This window comes from Canis lupus, chromosome 25 (assembly GCF_003254725.2).
Source record: "Canis lupus dingo isolate Sandy chromosome 25, ASM325472v2, whole genome shotgun sequence".
NCBI classification, from domain to species: domain Eukaryota; kingdom Metazoa; phylum Chordata; class Mammalia; order Carnivora; family Canidae; genus Canis; species Canis lupus.
In genome coordinates this window covers 36,609,032-36,630,827 of record NC_064267.1, presented here as the reverse complement: position 1 = coordinate 36,630,827, position 21,796 = coordinate 36,609,032, and the positions used below count along the sequence as shown (strand labels likewise).

General features: G+C 40.6%; 1 pseudogene; it reads left to right on the top strand.

Annotated features, from left to right (window-relative positions):
• Positions 1-20,055, top strand: part of LOC112670053 (40S ribosomal protein SA-like) — a 28,486-nt pseudogene extending 8,431 nt beyond the window's left edge.
• The last annotated feature ends 1,741 nt before the right edge of the window (positions 20,056-21,796 follow it).

Here is a 21,796-nt window from a genome sequence, read left to right as displayed (position 1 = left end):
TAATTTTTTTTTTCTTATGCTACTCAGGGAAAAATCTCCAAAGACAGAATATACTCATGTGAAAAAAGAAAATATAAAATCATTCCATTTCACAACTCATTTATTGATATTATATATGTTTAAATAGTGTTATGTAGCACTTAGCAGAGAAGCTTATCATTATGACAATACATAGGTAGTGCAAACACTAAAAGCAAGAACAGTTAGATGAGGGAGGAATCAATACTGAAGTCATAAGGAATGACAATCACCTTCTAAGATAAGTTTTATTTTAAAAAATCTCAATTTTTAAAGTAGGTAATGTATTCACAAGACTCAAACACCAAAAAGCTTAAAAGTTCACAAGAGGAAGTTTCTCCTACATCCTTAACTTTAGCTTCCCAGAGATAACCAGTGTTTATCAGCTTCTTATCTTTGCAGAAATATATTTCGAGTCTATAAGCAAATATATATAAATAATCTTTCTTACCATTTGCTGCATTCTTTCTGGATAGTTATTTATATTGTCATTTCACTTGAAATATATTTTAGAGATTATTATATATCAGTATATACAGACCCTTCTTTTTATTTTTATACCAGTATAATATTCTACTATAAGCAGTGCTAAATCTCCATTGAAGGATATTCATTTCCAATCCTTTTTCCACCAACAAAAATGCTGTAGCAAATAATCATATGCATGTATCATTTCCCATGTGTGTGGAAATATCTATAAGATAAATTTCTAAAAAGAGGTTATTGGGTCAATTATTGTGTGCATTTATAAAGTTGATAGATATTGCCAAATTACTCTCTGCAGAGATTGTAATTTAGCCCCCACCCCTGACATCTTATGAGAGTACGTATTTCCCTACAGTTTTCTATCCTAATATTTTTCAAAACTTCCAGATTTTTACCAATCTGATAGATGAAAATGGTATCTTAGTGTAACTTAAACATGTATCTCTTATATTAGGAGGGAGGTTGAACATTCATTCCCATACTGAAGAGTTGTTGTTTTTTTCCTGGAAAATATATTTTGTGAACTTTATCTTCTTTTCTATTGCATTGTATATATCTTTTATATGTGCTTCAATTATATTTCTAAGTATGTTGCTTGCTTTTTAACTTTGTATATTGTGTTCCTTCCTCGTGCAGATGTTTTTGTTCTTATATGATTAAGAACAAAATATTGGTTTAAATATTTCAAACATTTTTATAAATTCCTTGAATTGATTTAGAATTTTTATTCCAGTAAGACTTAGTTCCATAATTCTCTTCCATATCTCTCTCAACTGTATATGGAAGAAGTCCCCAAATGATTTTTCTACTGTTTCCTGACTATTACAGAGACAGAGGTAAGGGCCATTTACTCCTTTCCATGCATTTTGCCTAATACTGGGAGCTTAATAAATATTAAATGGATGAATGGAAGAGTGGATAAAAGGGTAAAGGAAATGCTGAGTTGCTAAATTCAGGACCTGATGATGATATGTGTGTTCACAAAGCACAGACTAGACGTTTTTGGATTCAGTGTATTTATGCATTGGTCAGTGAGTTAACGATGCAGTATGCATCATTCATTTTGTGAGTGGTCATCAAATGTTAACAGTTACTGTACAACAGGTGGAGTAAAGGGAGACAAAGAAAAGGAAGAAGGGGATAACATTTGGCATACAAACAACAAAAAGGCTTCAGAACCTTGGATAGCATCAGGGTATAGGCAGCCCTAGGACAAATCACAAATAAAAGATTAGCTTCAGGGCATAGTCTTTCCCCTTTTAGCCTGGAGTATAGTGCCATTTTTCTTCTGTAGAACTGAGTGCTGGGTTTTCAGGCTCCTTCCCCTCTATAATTGTGGATCCTGACTTGTTCTTTGCAGATAGCTGTCCTTTTGCTCCAGATCAATTTCCAAGGCTAATTATTTTCTGCAAAACATGCTTTGTCTCATACTGAACACACAGGTCCTGTATTTGGCTACTTGACTCTGCGAAGTGATATGATAAATCATGCTAAGGTGGTAATGACTGCTACTAATTTATATATGTTATTCCTTAAGCCCAAAGAATAAATCTCTTATATAAAGGTTTTATATGATCAGAAAGTTGACAGTGGATTAATTTTGAGACTGAGAAATTTGTTTCCCAAATTCCCAGGATATCTTGTCCCAGTAAATAGCATTCTAACTTGTGGTAGCTGTTACAGATAGATGAACTACACAAGGACCTTTAAACTAAAGAGAAAACGAACGAAGCCCCACTGTAATAATGCGCCTTTATTATTTTAGCGTCACGAGGAATTTGGGAATGGGGAAAGCATGCCAGGAGTCAAGACTATTAAATTCCTGTAAAGATCTTTCTGATATCCTTAATGGTATCCCTACAGCTTATGCTATCAATTATTCTCAAAGGCCAGCAGTAAATAGCTCATAAAGCATACTAATTCTATGATTTATATAATTGAATCTCTTTTCAGGACCCTTGACCATATGTATACTTTTACTTTTCTGTTCCTGTCACACAGGCTAGGAAGTAGGATTTAATTTTGCCTTGACAACGTAACTCAGAGCATTTCAAGATCATCCCCAATAGTCAAGACAGATATGTGTATTTAAGTTGTTAAATGCTCATCCTTGTAGAAGCCATTGCCTCAACCTTGCATGACAGTATGCTGTTTACTCCTGCTCAATGAATGTCACCAGTGGGAGGGGATGTCTAAGGTCTTTACCAGAAAGTGAAAAGAACTTCCCAGAAAGAGCATCTATCTTGATGCTGACAAATAAGTACCCATGCATTTGTATTTTTTTCTTAGATAATCCTAACAGAGGGAATCAGAAGTGGGAGAATGTCAGGGTACCACATACAGACTGTCAGAAATGCTAAGGCAAAGTTTTTCATGGAGCTTTAATACTTTGAATGACTTAACTGTTGAAAGGAAGATTGATGATTATAGAATATTAAGAAGAAAAGTAAGGGGTAGGAATGGATCCTGAGTGTGGATAGGAAAAACTAGCATCTATTGAACGCCTGCTATATGCCATGCTCTGTGCTGTTTTTTCCACGTACATTAGCATAAATAATTATCACAGTTTTATGATTTAAGCACTTTTTATTTATCATAGTTGAGGAAATTGAGGTTCTGACAGATTAAGTAATTTTCTTTAAGTCTTGGTATTAATACACAGCAGAATAAATTAGTCTCATTTCAAAACTCATCTCACTATTCTATTAGACACTCCTATTTTAAAGGTGAGCTAACTTAGACCCAGGAAAATTAAGTGTCTTTCTCTCATTTCTGAGTCCAGAGCAGCAGGAAGCCAAAGGGAAGAAGGTGATCCTTTCATCTTCTTCCTCTATCCTTCATATTTTTAATGTTATGTTTTGATCACCACAGAGATTTTACTGTTAACATAGTTTGAATCCCCTTTATGAAAGATTTATTTAAGTGATGTGCATTTAATGAGTTGATAAAAAATGTTGCAATTTGGAGCCCAGATGGTTGTAAAAGATAGGGAGGGTACAGTTCTTCCAATAACTCATTATTCACAAATCAATATTCAGGTGGCTTGACTGGGACCCATATATGCATGGATGTGTTCCTGTGTGCCTGTGTGGGTGCATGTGTCTGTAAATGTCCAGAAACCAAACATAAGTGATATTTTTTGTCTGTCAATTGATTCCTGCCATCTAGAGCACTCTGCACATCCTTCTAGCTTAAGGAAGTTAGTGGTCCATACATCATGCACTAAACCCCCTAATGAGGTTCTCTCTATGGGAAATGGTAACAGTAACTCTATCAAAAATATACTAGGGTTATGGCCTCATCATTACTGTCATAACATCTTCTAAGTCAAGTCATGCTCTTTGCACTCGCCGTCTAAAGCTGGTATTTGGAGATAAGGTTTTGCTATATGTCATCAAGCCAGGGACTCCTAATTCAGAAAGGGAATTGTGCTTTCCAGCATGACCAGCATAAGAGTAGCAGGAAAATGTAGAGCCAAACCAGAGCCCAGATTTTTCATGAGCTCCAGAGGGTGTGGTCTCTGTGGTCTAGCCATGCCTGGATTAGAGTTGCCCAAAGGAAAAGAAAGGCTTCATGGATAGAAATATTTCTCAGTAAAATCCACAGCAATGATTCAGAATGGTGTAGAAGAAGTGGTTTTGAGTACAATAGGTAGGAAACAGAATTTACAATCCTGGCTTTGGCTAGGCCAGTGATGCACCATGTTGACCTTAGGCAAATGACGTAAATTGCTTCAAAATATTAATGTCCCTTATATGTCCGTAAGATATTCTAATTATCTGCATGTTGGCCATGTCTATGTCTTCCTCTGTGAGATTTCTCTTCATGTCTTTTGCCCATTTCATGATTGGATTGTCTGTTTCTTTGGTATTGAGTTTAATAAGTTCTTTATAGATCTTGGAAACTAGCCCTATATCTGATATGTCATTTGCAAATATCTTCTCCCATTCTGTAGGTTGTCTTTGAGTTTTGTTGACTGTATCCTTTGCTGTGCAAAAGCTTCCTATCTTGATGAAGTCCCAATAGTTCATTTTTGCTTTTGTTTCTTTTGCCTTCGTGGATGTATCTTGCAAGAAGTTACTGTGGCCGAGTTCAAAAAGGGTGTTGCCTGTGTTCTTCTCTAGGATTTTGATGGAATCTTGTCTCACATTTAGATCTTTCATCCATTTTGAGTTTATCTTGTGTATGGTGAAAAAGAGTGGTCTAGTTTCATTCTTCTGCATGTGGATGTCCAATTTTCCCAGCACCATTTATTGAAGAGACTGTCTTTCTTCCAATGGATAGTCTTTCCTCCTTTATCGAATATTAGTTCACCATAAAGTTCAGGGTCCACTTCTGGGTTCTCTATTCTGTTCCATTGATCTATGTGTCTGTTTTTGTGCCAGAACCACACTGTCTTGATGACCACAGCTTTGTAGTACAACCTGAAATCTGGCATTGTGATGCCCCCAGATATGGTTTTCTTTTTTAAAATTCCCCTGGCTATTCGGGGTCTTTTCTGATTCCACACAAATCTTAAAATAATTTGTTCTAACTCTCTGAAGAAAGTCCATGGTATTTTGATAGGGATTGCATTAAACGTGTATATTGCCCTGGGTAACATTGACATTTTCACAATATTAATTCTGCCAATCCATGAGCATGGAATATTTTTCCATCTCTTTGTGTCTTCCTCAATTTCTTTCAGAAGTGTTCTATAATTTTTGCCATCAGGGAAATACAAATCAAAACCACAATGAGATACCACCTCACACCAGTGAGAATGGGGAAAATTAACAAGGCAGGAAACCACAAATGTTGGAGAGGATGCGGAGAAAAGGGAACCCTCTTACACTGTTGGTGGGAATATGAACTGGTGCAGCCACTCTGGAAAACTGTGTGGAGGTTTCTCAAAGAGTTAAAAATAGACCTGCCCTACGACCCAGCAATTGCACTGTTGGGGATTTACCCCAAAGATACAGATGCAATGAAACGCAGGGACACCTGTACCCCGATGTTTCTAGCAGCAATGGCCACAATAGCCAAACTGTGGAAGGAGTCTCGGTGTCCATCGAAAGATGAGTGGATAAAGAAGATGTGGTCTATGTATACAATGGAATATTACTCAGCTATTAGAAATGACAAATACCCACCATTTGCTTCAACGTGGATGGAACTGGAGGGTATTATGCTGAGTGAAGTAAGTCAATCGGAGAAGGACAAACATTATATGTTCTCATTCATTTGGGGAATATAAATAATAGTGAAAGTGAATATAAGGGAAGCGAGAAGAAATGTGTGGAAATATCAGAAAGGGAGACAGAACGTAAAGACTGCTAACTCTGGGAAACGAACTAGGGGTGGTAGAAGGGGAGGAGGGCGGGGGGTGGGAGTGAATGGGTGACGGGCACTGGGGGTTATTCTGTATGTTAGTAAATTGAACACCAATAAAAATAAATTAAAAAAAAGATATTCTAATTATCAAGACTAGTGCTGCACTTCCCTCTTTTACCAGCAAAGTCTTGTTGATTCTTTGATCCTTGTAACTCTCCTACTGCAATCATCAGAGTTATGAGATGACCCCCAAGATTCTTGCCCTTAAAACATCAGCCCTAAGTGATCCTCTCTCCTTGAGAATGCTTAGGAACTGTGATTATGATGAGATAGTCATTACTGTGATTATTAGCTTATATAACACTCCATCTTAACAAACCTGGATGGAGAGTCTCCTGCTGGCCTCAAAGATGCAATCTCCATGAGTTTCACAGTTGCAAGGAAATGAATTTTGCCAACAACCAAGTGAGCCTGGAAGAAAACTTTGAGTCTCAGATGAGACCCCAGTCCCAGCTGATACCTTGATCTCAGCCTTGTGGTAGCCTGACCAGAGACCCCAGCTAAGTTCTGTCTAGACTTCTGATTTATAGAACTATAAGATAATAAATAGGTATTGTATTAAGATGCTACGTTTGTGGTCATCTGTTGTACAGTGATAGGAGCATAACACACCCATTCAGTCCTTTTATTTTTTTTTCATTTCCAGTGCTACCAAATAAATTCCAAGTGTCTTCTTTCATCTAGACTTTTCCATGGTCTTCCCAGAGCTGATCTTTCTTCTTTTCTCTACCTCATCTCCTAATAACCTATTTCAGATCAAGACACATGACTACTATACATAGTATATCCTTGATTATTCAGTTAAGTGAATACTTTTTCTTATTTTCACATTTCTGAAATAAGGTTGTGTCCCATGATGGATGTATATGTTTATTGTAGTGCTGGTTTTCTTTCCCATAAGCTCTTATTAAATTGATGGTGTACCTTACCAATTGATAGTGTCTAAGAATTGAGAAAGTCTGGTATTTCAGTCTTAAAATTGACTGAGTAGCACTAAATAACTTCTAGTGAGAGCCATTGGATGCCTTTAATGAGGAGAAAAATAGATTTTCTTCTCATGAACCTCTTTAATAGCATCAGTCATGAAATAAAAAGATGCCCAAAATTTGCTCAGGAATAAGCCACCACAGGCAACCATGGGATTTGGCATAATTGCATTTATTTTTCTCATTGCTTCAGGTTGGTGGCACTCAAGATTCTTCTTTGACCCTAGTCAGAGACTATGCATAGTCTCTGCATCCCTAGTACAGACTATGCCCTGATTCCCAAACAATGCCACAGATGGTGACACATTTCTTGGGATTTGTACATTTATCCTGTCTCTGACCAGCAGACAACTTGATCCCTCTTCCCAGGGATTTCAAGGTATCCCAGTCATTTGCTCACTTAAGCCTCGATTTGGCTTATCTTAGATATAAGAGAAGGAGCTGTGACATGGGGGCTGGAAGGCTCAGATATCATTTATTGACCTTGAGACATTCCCTCTGTGATCTGTTTTCTCATCTGCAGGATGAAGTATTCTCTAAGGTTCTTTGTTTTAAGCCCAGGCTGCTCTTTCACCTCCTCATTTCAAATCTCCCCCAAAGCTGTAGCAGGAAGTGGATACTGCAATAGAGTCAGTCCATGCTATCAAAGGCTTAGCATTCCTTGGCATCCTAGTAGTAGGGTAGGGACACTCCTGGGCCCCTTAAGTATCCTGTTGGTCTTAGCTAGCAGGTGACAGAGCCATAACCCAGATTTTCAACAGCACGTTTTTTCTTTTTTTTTTTCTGCATATCCAGACTAACTGACATCCTTCTGTCTCCAAGTTCATTCCTGCAGATGTTTCCAATCCTCATCACTTTATCATAATTGTTATGATAAGCATTTCTGCCAAAATGGTAGTAAAAACTCAATTTTCCTGAGCAAAATTAACAACAAAAAGTGTTCACGGCTCGTGCAACCTGGTTATTAAGCTGTAGCAGGAATTGACTGCAGCTGTGAAATAAGATATAATTAAAATCTGGGGCCCTTCACCACGTATCTGGTTTGTGCATTTGCAATGTTGTAGATACACGAATTACTGGGGCTGACCAGCCCAAGCTGTCAATTGGGAACCTGTCCAGTGGAATTATATCCATCTGAATGTCAGAGAGAGAGAGAGAGAGAGATATGAGTACATACCTCCAGGAAAGTAGAACAATAACTTGGGTAAATATGTGAGGCAGAGAGATGGAGGGGAAAGACCCTTATTATAAGCTCTAGTTTAGATCTGCCATCAGATGTGTGATCTTGAATGAGTCATTTATCTCTTGAATTCTTAGAATCCTCTGATAATATAGGGAGAGGGTAGTATATTATTCATAACATGCTTGGCTGTAACATTACTGGTTGCTATTCTACTTGCTCGGTATAGAAAGGACATGAATAACATGGACCCTAAAATTTAAAAAACATCACAAATTCATTAGAGAAAGACAAGACTGATGAGGAAACCAGAAATACTAATACTTAATGGATTTATTTACTTTGGTTGGTCTCTTGTTTTTCAATTGATATGAACATTACCATCTCATTAAGTGTTTTTTTCTAACTGATCATGTTTTTATTCAAAATTCTTATCTTCTGGAGCCCTCGGCTGGGGTATTAATTATAGTGTTGTTGTTGTTACAAAAGTTGAAGGATTTGTGTGTGTGTGTGTGTGTGTGTGTGTGTGTGTGTGACTGACCTTTGTTTGGCCCCTTGACCCTATATGCATTTCTAGACATAGTTGTATCTTCTTATCATTTACATTCATTTCAAATAAAAGGTATATATGTGTGTTAAGTATTTTATGGGTCTCAGGGCCTCAACAGACATTCATAGTTTTAACTTCACTTATATACTATTGGAACAAGCTGGTGCTAAGTGAGAATGTTTTTTAGAGTCTGGCGAGTTTACCTTTAATCACTCTGAGACCAAGGACAGTAAGTCACATATGTGACTCTACTTTGGAGCTATGGTGTGGGGTAGAAAAGCAGTGGTCAGCAGGGTGTCTGGAACCCATTCACTTGCCATCTTTGTTAAACCTGTTGGAGGAAGCTATCCTTCACAACTGAATTCTGGGTTGAGAATTAGTTTAGCTCCTAAAATACCAGAAAAGGCCCATCTTCCAACTCCCCCTGCCTGTGTCTTCTCCACAGGAACCATGTTAAGAATCCTCCAATACCCTGTGCTGTTATGATTTGCTTCAATGCTGGACAAGATGTGGGGAGTGGAGTGGGTTACTTGTTCTCCCTGGACCTTTGTTTCCATAACTGACGACTCAGAATGGACTAGATAATCTCCAAGTTTTCTTCCCATCCTGAGCTGTCATGCTTCTTAGACAGATGTATATGGCTGTGGCCAGAGTCTAACAGAATTGTAATAAAGATTCTTAGACCAGATTTCTCCTCATAAGCATTTGATTCAGGTTTTCATAGATCAAAGTTAACTCCTGCCCTAACCTCTCAAGATAAAGGCAGGTAAATCTGAAAAGAGAGAATTAAGGGAAAGTGTGAAAGTGTGTAATATATCTAACACCAAGGGCCTGGCCCTGTGCTGGGTACTGCCCCAACATTATCTCATCTGGTGGCACATAGTACATAGGTGTACAGGCTCTGGGTTTCAGCTGCCTGGCTTCAAACTCTAGCTCCAATACTAATTATCCATACGACATTGGGGAAGTCATCTAACAACTTTGCACCCCAGTCTCCTTATATGTAAAATGAGTATAAGAAAACTCTTATTATGGGCTTATTGTCAGAAGTTAAATGTGTTTGTACATGCAAAAGATGTAGAAAACAAATTGACACATAAAGAACTTGTGCTAAACAAAAGTTAATTATTATTACTAATATTAGATCTTAACCACACCTAGCCAGTTATGACAGAGTTACTCATACCCAAGTTTATCAGGCTTCAAAGCCCATATTCTCTTTTCTGTGCTAAAAGGTTTCAGAGATGAGGGTCTGGAACAATTGTCTTCCCCCTTGATTTTGACTTATGCAGAATCAACATGAATACATAATGAAGAAACCTGAGACTCACTGTTCACTTCCCACATGTAGGCCCTTGTTCCAGAAGGTGGCCATCATCCTAGACTTTAATGCTTTGAGTATGCCACTCAGGAAGTCAGGCTGGAGCAGAGACTGTTCCACTTGGCTTCAAACAGTCCTTTCCTGCTGGCTGGCATAGAAAAGGCAGGCAGCATGCTTCCTCTGGAGTCAGATATTCATCATGGAAATGGGCAACTTAGCCTCTCAGGGGCTGGATTTCTGCATTTAGTAACACAGGTCTGGCCTACCTGACTTGCAGGGTTATGGCAGGGTGGCATAACATCAACCCTTTGATTTCCTGGCACATTGTGCAGGACTTCTCAGCTCACATTCATTTTCTTTCTGCATTCCCCTGTCTTTCTCATATTACCACTTGAGCCCATAATTCTTCCCAACAATCTGAAACTGGGTATCTGTGATCTTCTAACCATTGCTGTATTTTTATATATAAAAATAAAAGCTTATCGAGGTTTATAATTGCTCAGGGATTTCCCTCCTTTGAAGCCTCTTTGGGTAACCAGAGTCTCTCTGGTTTCTCTCATACAGTTTCTGATGTTAACATTTTAATAACACATTCAGAATGTTTTTGTTTTATGAATTCTAATATAGATGGAAGTTCTTCCCAAGAGATGTTTTTAAAGCAGGTGTTTTTAAGTAAATGACTCCATATCCACCTGCATATTTCTGTGACAAAAGCCATTTTTTTTCTTCTAGACTTCAAATTGTCCTTTAGTTTTCAGGCAGCTCCGAGGTGGCCACCTGTCTCGTTCAACATTTTTCTGCCTTTCTCAAGGAGCTAACTGCACTCTGAAAGTCCTGTGTGTGTGTGTGTGTGTGCACATGTGTAGATGTTATAGAATCAGGAAAAGTGTATCCACAGTTTTATGTTGACATCTTCTTTCACAGTGGTTGGAGAAAAAGTGGCTGTAGCATCTATGGAAATAGCTTTGAAAGAGTGTGTTACTAGATAACGATCCATGTGCCTCTTTTGTTGGAATTATCTGCCTCCTTTGGTGGTGAATTTCAGGGATTGCCTGATCCAGGGGAAGTATCTGGTCTTAACTCCTTAAAGTTAAGGAGTTAGGTCAGATGTCTTTGACACGAGGGCTAATGGGCCAGTGTGCAATTGAGGAACCAGAGCGTTTTCTGGTAAGAGGAGAGGGAAAAGAGATAACCAATGATGTGGGAGTGTGATCCTAACAATTTTTAAGACTATTGTGTCTAAGAGACACTCCTTCTGGCAAATGCTAATAGGATTTCTCCAAAATTATGGTCACAAAATCTGGGGCCATACCACTCCACCAGATCTTTTTGGGGTGTTAAGATATGTTTATAGATGAAGCACTGCCATTTAAAAAAGGAAAAATATTTATTGATTTATCTCAGAGAGAGAGAGAGCGAGCACATGTGAGCGAGCATGAGCAGGAAGGGCAGAGGAGAGGGAGAGAGAATCAAGCAGACTTTACACTGAGTGCCAGGCCAGATGCGGGGCTCTATCCCATGGCCCTGAGATCATGACCTGAGCCAAAACCAAGAGTCAAATGCTTAATTTACTTTGCCACCCAAGTGCCCCAGTACTGCCTTTCTTCTACCAACATTTCCCAAAATTATTTCAATAAGGAGTACATTTCTTGCTGCCACATGGTAACATGTTGTAGAATGCAATTTTGTAGGACATCGGTTGTGGAGCACTGATAAGAACAGATGAATCTTCTGGAAAAGATCCTGGAAACAAGGTTCATGGCACTTTGGAGGAGTCTGGAAAGCAATGTACTTTTGGTCTGTGAGATCACAGCTTTTTCACAACAGGTTTGCTGCCAGAACACAGGTATCATGAAAACCATCACTAAACCTAAACCAAAATGGGAAAGGAAATGACTCACATCAACATCGTTGTCATTGGACACGTAGATTCGGGCAAGTTTACCACTACTGGCCATCTGATCTACAAATGCGGTGGGATTGACAAAAGAGTTACTGAAAAATTTGAGAAGGAGGCTGCTGAGATGGAAAAAGGCTCTTTCAAGTATGCCTGGGTCTTGGATAAACCGAAAGCTGAACGTGAATGTGGTATCACCATTGATATCTCCCTGTGGAAATTCGAGACCAGCAAGTATTATGTGACCATCATTGATGCCCCAGGACACAGAGACTTTATCAAAAACATGATTACAGGCACATCTCAGGCTGACTGTGCTGTCCTGATTGCTGCTGCTGGTGTTGGTGATTTTGAAGCAGGTATCTCCAAGAATGGGCAGACCCGTGAGCGTGCCCTTCTGGCTTACACACTGGGTGTAAAACAACTAATTGTTGGTGTTAACAAAATGGATTCCACTGAACCACCCTACAGCCAGAAGAGATATGAGGAAATCGTTAGGGAAGTCAACACCTACATTAAGAAAATTGGCTACAACCCCGACACAGTAGCATTTGTGCCAATTTCTGGTTGGAATGGTGACAACATGCTGGAGCCAAGTGCTAACATGCCTTGGTTCAAAGGATGAAAAGTCACCCATAAAGATGGGAATGCCAGCGGAACCACACTGCTTGAAGCCCTGGATTGCATTCTGTCACCAACTTGTCCAACTATAAGCCCTTGTGTCAGCCTCTCCGGGACGTCTACAAAATTGGTGGTATTGGTACTGTACCAGTGGGTCGAGTGGAGACTGGTGTTCTTAAGCCTGGCATGGTGGTCACCTTTGCTCCGGTCAGTGTTACAACTGAAATCAAGTCTGTTGAAATGCATCATGAAGCTTCAATGAGGCTCTTCCTGGGGACAATGTGGGCTTCAATGTCAAGAATGTATCTGTCAAAGATGTTCGTCGTGGCAACGTGGCTGGTGACAGCAAAAATGACCCACCAATGGAAGCAGCTGGCTTCATGGCTCAGGTGATTATCCTGAACCATCCAGGCCAAATCAGTGCTGGATATGCACCTGTGCTGGATTGTCACACAGTCACATTGCTTGCAAGTTTGCTGAGCTGAAGGAGAAGATAGATCGTCATTCTGGAAAAAAGCTGAAAGATGGTCCCAAGTTCTTGAACTCTGGGAATGCTAATATTGTTGATATGGTTCCTGGCAAACCTATGTGTTTTGGGAACTTCTCTGACTATCCTCCTCTGGGCCGTTTTGCTGTTCGTGACATGAGACAGACGGTTGCTGTGGGTGTCATCAAAGCAGTGGACAAGAAGGCAGCTGGAGCTGGCAAAGTCACCAAGTCTGCCCAGAAACCTCAGAAGGCTAAATGAGTATTATCCCCAATACCTGCCACCCCAGTCTTTATCAGTGGTGAAAGAACGGTCTCAGAGCTGTTTGTGTCAATTGACCATTTAAGTTTAATAGTAAAAGATTGGGTAATGATAACAATGCATCATAAAACCTTCAGAAGGAAAGAAGAATGTTTTGTGGACCATTTTTTTGGTGCATGTGTGGCAGTTTTAAGTTATTAGTTTTTAAAATCAGTACTCTTTAATGGAAACAACTTGACCAAAAATCTGTCACAGAATTTTGAGACCTATTAAAACAAATGTTTAATGGTCTGTGAGATCATAGAGCCCCAAAGAATAGAATATTAGGTTTAAGAAAGACCCCCAAACCGTCAGCCTAACTGTCCCAGCTTGCTTGGTGTAAGGGGAAGGAGCTTTGCTCAATGGTGATGACCAAATCACCAGTCTCCTGCCCCTAGCATATGGTGCTGCAAGATGCCATCCTAACTGCTATAGTCCAGAAATGTGGGACAGGGAAAGGGAGAGAGATTAAAAATGCATAAGGAAAGCTGCAGAACAGACAAAAGAATAATTTTTGGATACTGATTCTTAGACTGGATTTCTGGGGGTGGCTGGGGAATGGCAAAGCAGAGATGCATGCAGAGCATATTTAACAAGCTTCTGGCGAGAGATATAAAAAGTATCAGAGTACAGGAAACTGTGTCTGCCTAGGAAAAGGGCAGAGAAGGGGATGTAGCACCTTGGAGAGCTCTAAACACTCCCTAGAGAACCACTTTTGGAGCTATTTTTCAGAGATTAGGGAAAAGAAAAAGTGGACATACTCCAGTTATAAAGAAAAGACATATGGGATAAACCAGCAGAAGAGGAGGAATAAGGAATTCTTTTTCTGAGATAAAGCCTCTCTGTTTCAGAAGCAATGCTGAAATGTGTAAGTTGACATGTAGTGATGAATACCTTTACTTTTTAGCACTTTACAGCTTACAAAGCACTTTACAGTTTACAGAGCCCTGTGTGGTCTCAAATACCCTCAGGAGCTCAGCGAGGCTCTTACATACTGTGAGATGGGAGAAAAAATGGAATAAAGCTCACTATGCAGAATGAGGGAGGGAAAGAATGATCACTTGGGTTTCACCAGTTTATGAAAATGAATACAGGGACATGAAATAGTAGTTAAACACACAGACTTGGAAAGCAAACTGACTGGGTTGAAATCCCAGCTCTATCACCTAGTAGTTATGTGATCGTGGGCCAATTTTTTAGCCTCTGTGTGCCTCAGTGTCCTTATATGTAAGATGAGGATAATCATAGTACTGACTTCCAGGAGTTTTAAGATGATATATTTTTATATTGTGTAGAAGATACCTGACAGTAAGAGCTAAGTAAATTCTTGGGGAAAAGTGGAAAAGCTCCTATTAGAAGGTAAATTCCTGGGAGGCCCGGGTGGCTCAGTGGTCTAGCACCACTTTCAGCCCAGGGTGTGATCTGGAGACCCAGGATCCAGTCCCCCGTCAGGCTCCCTGCATGGAGCCTGCTTCTCCCTCTGCCTGTGTCTCTGCCTCTCTCTCTGTGTGTGTCTCTCATGAATAAATAAATAAAATCTTAAAAAAAGAAGGTAAATTTCTCCATGTCAGTTACCATTATTTGTAAATAGCATTTGTTGAGACAACAAATTTAGTGTTTAATCTATGTGAAGGGAAGTACTTTTGGAATTGGTAATGCATATATATGTACAAAGTCCAACAAAGGGTTCACCCTGAAGACTGGAAGATGCCTTCATAATATTTCAAGACCAAGAACAAAGACTCATTTTCTAGTCTTTGGGGGAGATGGGGAGGCTAATGGACCCTACCACCAACACCTGCTGCAGAACATCACCTGCCTGCCTGCACTTTGCAATGCCGACTGTCTCAGGACTCTAGTGACAGGTCCCAGAGGGCTTTCTCACTGCATGCCTGGGCATGGCCTCAAGGTGGAGCCTTAGCCTGCTAGTGGGAGTCCACTTCCAGACTATAGCTCCCTGTTTCTCCCCACCTCTCCCCTTTTCCCCCAGCCTATACATGGAAGCTTAGAGCTTTGCAAGCTCAAAGAGAGCCAGAGCATCCAACCCAGGCTGCTTACTTTTTAAGTTCTTGCAGGTAAGAGCTTAACTCAGTGCTTGGCACACGGAGTAGACTCTGTATGAGGCAGATTTTTTGTTTATTTATTTATTTTTCACTCTTTTGGCTTCTAGTGCCTTTTCTCCCAAAGGACAGGACAAAGACGGTTTGGCTTAAACACCGCGAACCAAGATGTGTAATGAGTGTGCCCAGGGGCAACCCTCAGAGCCCATCCCAAGGTCTGGAGTGCCCAGAAGCATCTGGATAGGAATGGCTATCCTCTGCTTTTGGCAGCAAAGCTTTAGGAGAGGCAGGAGAGGAGGATATCTGAGTGACAATAAGTCCTCCGAGCTCCTTGAGAAGGGCTAAGTACAGTAATTTGTTGTAATGACTCAAATTTAAAACAATAACCCAGAGGCATAATAGCACAGGCCAAGAATACCTACTGCATGTGATGGGCTGTTAATGGGAAGTGAACAGTTTGATTTGGTGGCAGACAATCTTCAAATGGCTTTCACTCTGGATGTATACTCTGCAGTGTGGAGAGCTAAGTTTGCTATCAGGGTTAATTTGGACCACTTCCTCTCTGTCTGCCGAGAGCCATTCTCCTGATGGAGGCCCCTTTACTGCTCCACTATCCCCACAACTGAAAGCGAATTTCTGAGGCTTCACTTCTATGATCATTTTCTCTTGTTGTTTTGTTTTCCCTTTTCTTCTCTCTCCATCTCCCTCTCAGAGAAGCTGCTACTTCAGAGCCACTTTCCTAAGTGGGTAATGGGGAATAAATACACTGTAGCCACAGGACCTGCACTTGCCCAGGTGGATCAGGGTGAGACACGGTCTGGAAATCTGCCCAGCACTGAGAAAGACCTGGCCGACCATGCCCAAGGCTGTCATTTCACTGATAGCGGGTGGGCGCAGTGACTCTCATAAGGTCTCTCCACTGCCAAGAAGAGAGGGTGGGACTAGAACCCTTGTCTCATTGACTAGGAGCCCAACACAACTCTTTCCCAGCACCATGGGAAGATCAAGAATTAGAGCCTCACATGTCAAAAATATTTTAGTATCTTAAAAGTCACTAGGCTCAACCACTCACCCTGGGAAATAGGTCTCTCCCCCTTTCCTTATTAGATGTCACTCCTCCTACCTGGTACTATCTCCCAAGTACCTACTACAGATCTATCTGGACTTGTATTACCAGGGCCAGCAGGCTTCCTTTGGTTTACCCTATCACATTTGCCATCTTCTCAGTGCCCTTCACTCCGCAAATGCACCCTGATGAATTCAAGTTCCAGGTGAATGACAGTTAACTTAATGGCTAGCCTCTTAGGGGACTACCCAAGGAATTAATGTCTAAGGGTGGAATTCAACATAATGGCAGGCTTCAAGGAACACACTCACAGACACACACAGATACACAGACACACATACACACATAGAGACACATACAAACATACCGAGACACACACAGACATGCACAGATACACAGACACAGACAGACACTAACTTTTTTTTGTGTGAGACTTTCACATATCAGCACTAAGACTAGCCCCACTCATGATTTCTTACAGGGAAATGAATCCCTTGCAGAGAATCAGCATATTCAGTTAAATTCAGAAAGTATTTCCTGTAGCTGGTTGAAATGTGTTTTCCAAAAAGATATGCTGACATCCTCACTGGGGTATCTGTGAATGTCACCTTATTTAGAAATACGGTCTCTGAAATGTAATTAAGTTAAGATGAGGTCATGCTGGATTAGGGTGGACCCTAACCCAATGGCTGGTGTCCTTATGAGAACCTGTAAGGATAGACAGAGATGCACACAGTAAGAATATTATGTGAACAGGGAGGCAGAGATCAGAATGGTCCATCTATAAGCCAAGGGACAGCAAGGATTGCTTCAGCTGGGAAGAGGCAAGGAAGGATTCTTCCCCTGAGCCTTCAAAAGGAGGCTGGCCCTCCCAACCCCTGAATTTCAAACTTCTAGCCTCCAGAAGTGAGAGAAAATAAATTTCTGTTGTTAAGACATCAGGTTTGTGGTGATTTGTTACAGCAGCCATAGGAAACTAATACAATCCCTAAGTACTTATTAAGTGCTAGGCTCTCTTCCAGATAAAGCAGTGGTGGAGGCCCCTGGGGCCACTCAGTGAGCTCATCAGGGTCTCTTTGGAAGGCTCCAGGAGGCTCAGGTGTGGGTGGAGAGGATTTCACAATCTTGTGCTTCACTCTTCCTTTCCTACAATGCCATGATCGATAACATGTCCCATGCACTTCCAGAGTTGGGCTCAGAGCTCTGTGGATGCAGCACAGTCTCCGTGTTCAAACACTGACTTGTCCAACATTTTCCTTCACTCATACAGCTCAGGAAAACATTTGACTTTGGTGTTAAATTGGCTTAGTTTGGAATCTTCACTTCATCACTGAGTAGTTGAACCTTCTACTTCCTTGTGTGTACAAGAGGAATACTCAGAATCTGTGAGAAACCTGGGAGGATTTCAGAGAGTAAATCATAGAGTCAGACAGACAGATGGACTTGGGTCCAAAACCTATCCTTTTATACATCATCTGCTAAGGTTGTTACCTTGAGGAAGCTGTTTAACTTCCAGGGCTGGCTTCAATTTCCTCATTGACAAAGTGAGAACAGTAATTGCATTCCTCCAGTAGGGTGGCTGCGAGTATTGACTTAGTTAATATCTGTAAGCCGCTTAGCAGAATTCCTGACAAATAGTGGGTGCTCAACATTGTCATTTTACTGGTAAGGAAACTGAGTCACAGAGAGGTGACATGATTTGTCTAAGGACATTTAGAGGCTGAGCTGGTCCTAGAATATACATTTTCAGGCTGATGGATTCTCTGAATAGTCACTGGCTTGTTCATTTGAGAGGTTGTGCTTGTTAAGATTTCCAACTCTAGAATCAGACATAAATGCAATTTCAGACTTGATCAATTACTAGCTTTGTGACTTGGACTTACTACTTAATGTCTGTGGGTCCCATTATTTTCACCTAGGTAAGAGAAATATCGACTTCATTGGATTGTGGTATGTGTGAGATTAGAATAAGTATAAATACTTAACCACAAACTTGTAGGCATTCGTAAATGTTTCTGGCTATTGTTTGTATTTGTTAGAAGTAAGTTCAGCTGCATGTGACTAAATAGTAGTGGCTTTAAAACTCTCAGGTTCACTTTTTCTCCTGTAAAAGCAGTAGGGAGACAGGCAGTCCAAGAACGATATGGTGGTGTCAAAAAGTCACTAGGGACCCAGGCTCCATCTGTATTTTTTAAAATTATTATTCATTCATGAGAGATACAGAGAGAGGCAGAGAGAGAAGGAGGCTCCCTGAAGGGAACCTGATATGGGACTCGATCCCAGGACCCTGGGATCATGCCCCGAGCCAAAGGCAGACGCTCAACCACTGAGCCACTCAGGCGTCCCACCACCTGTATTTTTGCCCTGATATCTTCAGTATGTGGTTTTCACCCTCAAAGTCACATCATCCTCCAGTATGACTGCTGGAGCTCTAGTTGTCACACCCACATTGTGAACAACAGCAGCGTGTGTGGGGTGAGGGGCAGAGCAGAAAGAAGATGATAGAAGCCACTTCTCAGCTAAATCAGTTCCCTAAGGAGCCATCTCTCAAGTCAATACTTGGTGTGTATTTCACGGGTCAGAACTTGATCACATGGTCACACCTGGCTGCAAGGTGGGCTGGAAGACAGAGTCTTGTACTTGTCTTCGGTAATATCCAGTCTCTGTTACAGGCATAAAAGAGAAAAAATAATGGGAAGGAAAGGAGCAGCCTCTGCCAGATTGTCGTTGTTTTTATAGTTGCTATTGCTAGATGCCAGGAGGCTGCCTGTTAGGAATTTGCAGGTTTTAATGCAATGCTATGAATGTTTGAAAGATGCATAGTGGTGTGAGAGTACTCAGGAGGGAGAGACTACCTCCACCCTGAAGGCATCTGAGATGGCTACTCTGGAGAAGCAGTCTTTGAGGTGAGGCTTGATGTTTGAGAGGTTTGCCCGGGTGACAGCGAAGGAAGGGGATTTCTGGTAGAAAGGGTATCACACACACAGCCTACTGGTTTTGTCAACCAGCCCCTTGGCTGCTTGGAATTGTGTTGGGGATGAGGTGGGGGACAGGCTCCCAGAGGCTGTCCTGGGACTTCTCTCACCTACACAGTCTACTGGGCAGATGGTAAGGGGTGCTGAGCCCTGCTATCCATGAAGGTTTCCTGATTCTCCATTCTCATTTCACCAGACAGCAATCTATTTGTTAAATGAAAACCAGCTGGTTATTGAAAGAAACATATTTATTGGGAATTAACTGCCATGTGCAAAATGGGTATTTACTACCAACTTGTCAAACATCAGTGAGTTTGTGTTTAATAATCATTTTTTTCAATTAACTCACAAAAAATTCATCCCATTAATTCTAAATTAAATGCATATTTGTAAAACTCTAATTCACAATGTAATCAAATCATCTCTTCCCAGCCTGTTTTTGATGGCTACGTGTTGGTAAAAGAACTTCAAATGATGTCCTTAGAGAGAAAATTTGCTTATACCTACATGCAGTTGAAACTTGGGCTAGAGGGTATTGAGGCAGGTAGAACTTCTTTCCATTCACGGCTTTCCTAGGTCCTTCCCTCACTCCTTGCTCCCTAACATACTACAGGCACTGGGAGGGGCCTATAGCTGGCATATTTGGATAATCTAAGATGATAATCTAACTTTGATCTCTTGTCTTTAATCTCAGAGTTAGAAGACCTTGGAAATTTTGCTTATCGTGGTACTTAGCTGGGAATCAACAGACCTGTTTTTTTTTAAATTATTATTTTAATTGACATACAATATTACATTAGTTTCAGGTGTGTAACACACACAGCGATTTGACAAGTCTATATGTTATGCTCACCATCTGTCACTACACAATACTATGACAATACCATTGACTATATTCCCTATGATGCACCTTTATCCCTGTGACTTATTCATTCCATAATTGGAAGCTTGATTTTCCCACCTCCCTTCACCCATTTTTGCCCGTGTCTCCATCCCCCTCCCCTCTGGCAACCACCAGTTTGTTCTCTGTACTTATGAGTCTGTTCCTGCCTATTTGTTGTTGTTACTTGTTTGTTTTGGGTTTGTAGATTTCACATATGAGTGAAATCATATGGTATTTGTCTTTCTCTGTCTGACTTATTTTACTTAGCATAACACCTTCCAGGCCCGTCCATGTTGTTGCAAACAGCAAGATCTCCTTTTTTCTTATGTCTGAATAATAGTCCATTGTGTGTGTGTGTCTGTGTGTGAGTGAGTTATATCTTTACTCATTTATCTGTTGATAGACACTTGAGCTCCTTCCATATCCTGGCTATTGTAAATAATGCTGCTATAAACATAGAGGTGCATGTATCTTTCCAAATTAGCATTTTCAGGCTGTTGGTTTTTTTTTGAGGGGGAGGCGTATAAATACTCAGTAGTAGAATTTCTGGATCTTATGGTATTTCTGTTTTTAGGTTTTTGAGGAATTCCTATACTGTTTTCCACACTGGCTGCACCAATTTACATTCCCACTAGGAGTACACCAGGGTTTCTCTTTCTCCACATCCTTGCCAACACTTCTTATTTCTTGTCTTTTTGATTGTAGCCAATCTGACAGGTGTAAGGTGATATCTCACTGTGTGTTTTTTTAAGCAGCTTTTTAAATAATAAATTTATTTTTTTATTGGTGTTCAATTTGCCAACATACAGAATAACACCTAGTGCTCATCCCGTCAAGTGCCCCCCTCAGTGCCCGCCACCCAGTCGCCCCCACCCCCCGCCCTCCTCCCCTTCCACCACCCCTAGTTCATTTCCCACAGTTAGCAGTCTTTATGTTCTGTCTCCCTTTCTGATATTTCCTACCCATTTCTTCTCCCTTCCCTTCAATTCCCTTTCACTATTATTTATATTCCCCAAATGAATGAGAACATATAATGTTTGTCCTTCTCCGATTGACTCATTTCACTCAGCATAATACCCTCCAGTTCCATCCACGTTGAAGCAAATGGTGGGTATTTGTCATTTCTAATGGCTGAGTAATATTCCATTGTATACATAGACCACAGCTTCTTTATCCATTCATCTTTCGATGGACACCGAGGCTCCTTCCACAGTTTGGCTTTTGCTTTCTTCAGAGAGTTAGAACAAATTATTTTAAGATTTGTGTGGAATCAGAAAAGACCCCAAATAGCCAGGGGAATTTTAGTCAAAATCCTAGAGGAGAACACAGGCAACACCCTTTTTGAACTCGGCCACAGTAACTTCTTGCAAGATACATCCACGAAGGCAAAAGAAATAAAAGCAAAAATGAACTATTGGGACTTCATCTCACTGTGGTTTTGAATTGCAATTCCCTGATGATCAGTGATGTTGGTCATCTTTCCATGTGTCTGTTGCCCATCTGTATGTCTTCTTTGAAAAGGGACCTTGGTTTTAATTCTTGTTATGTGACTGTGATCAAGTCACTTTCTTCCTTGGAGTGTCAGTATTAGAA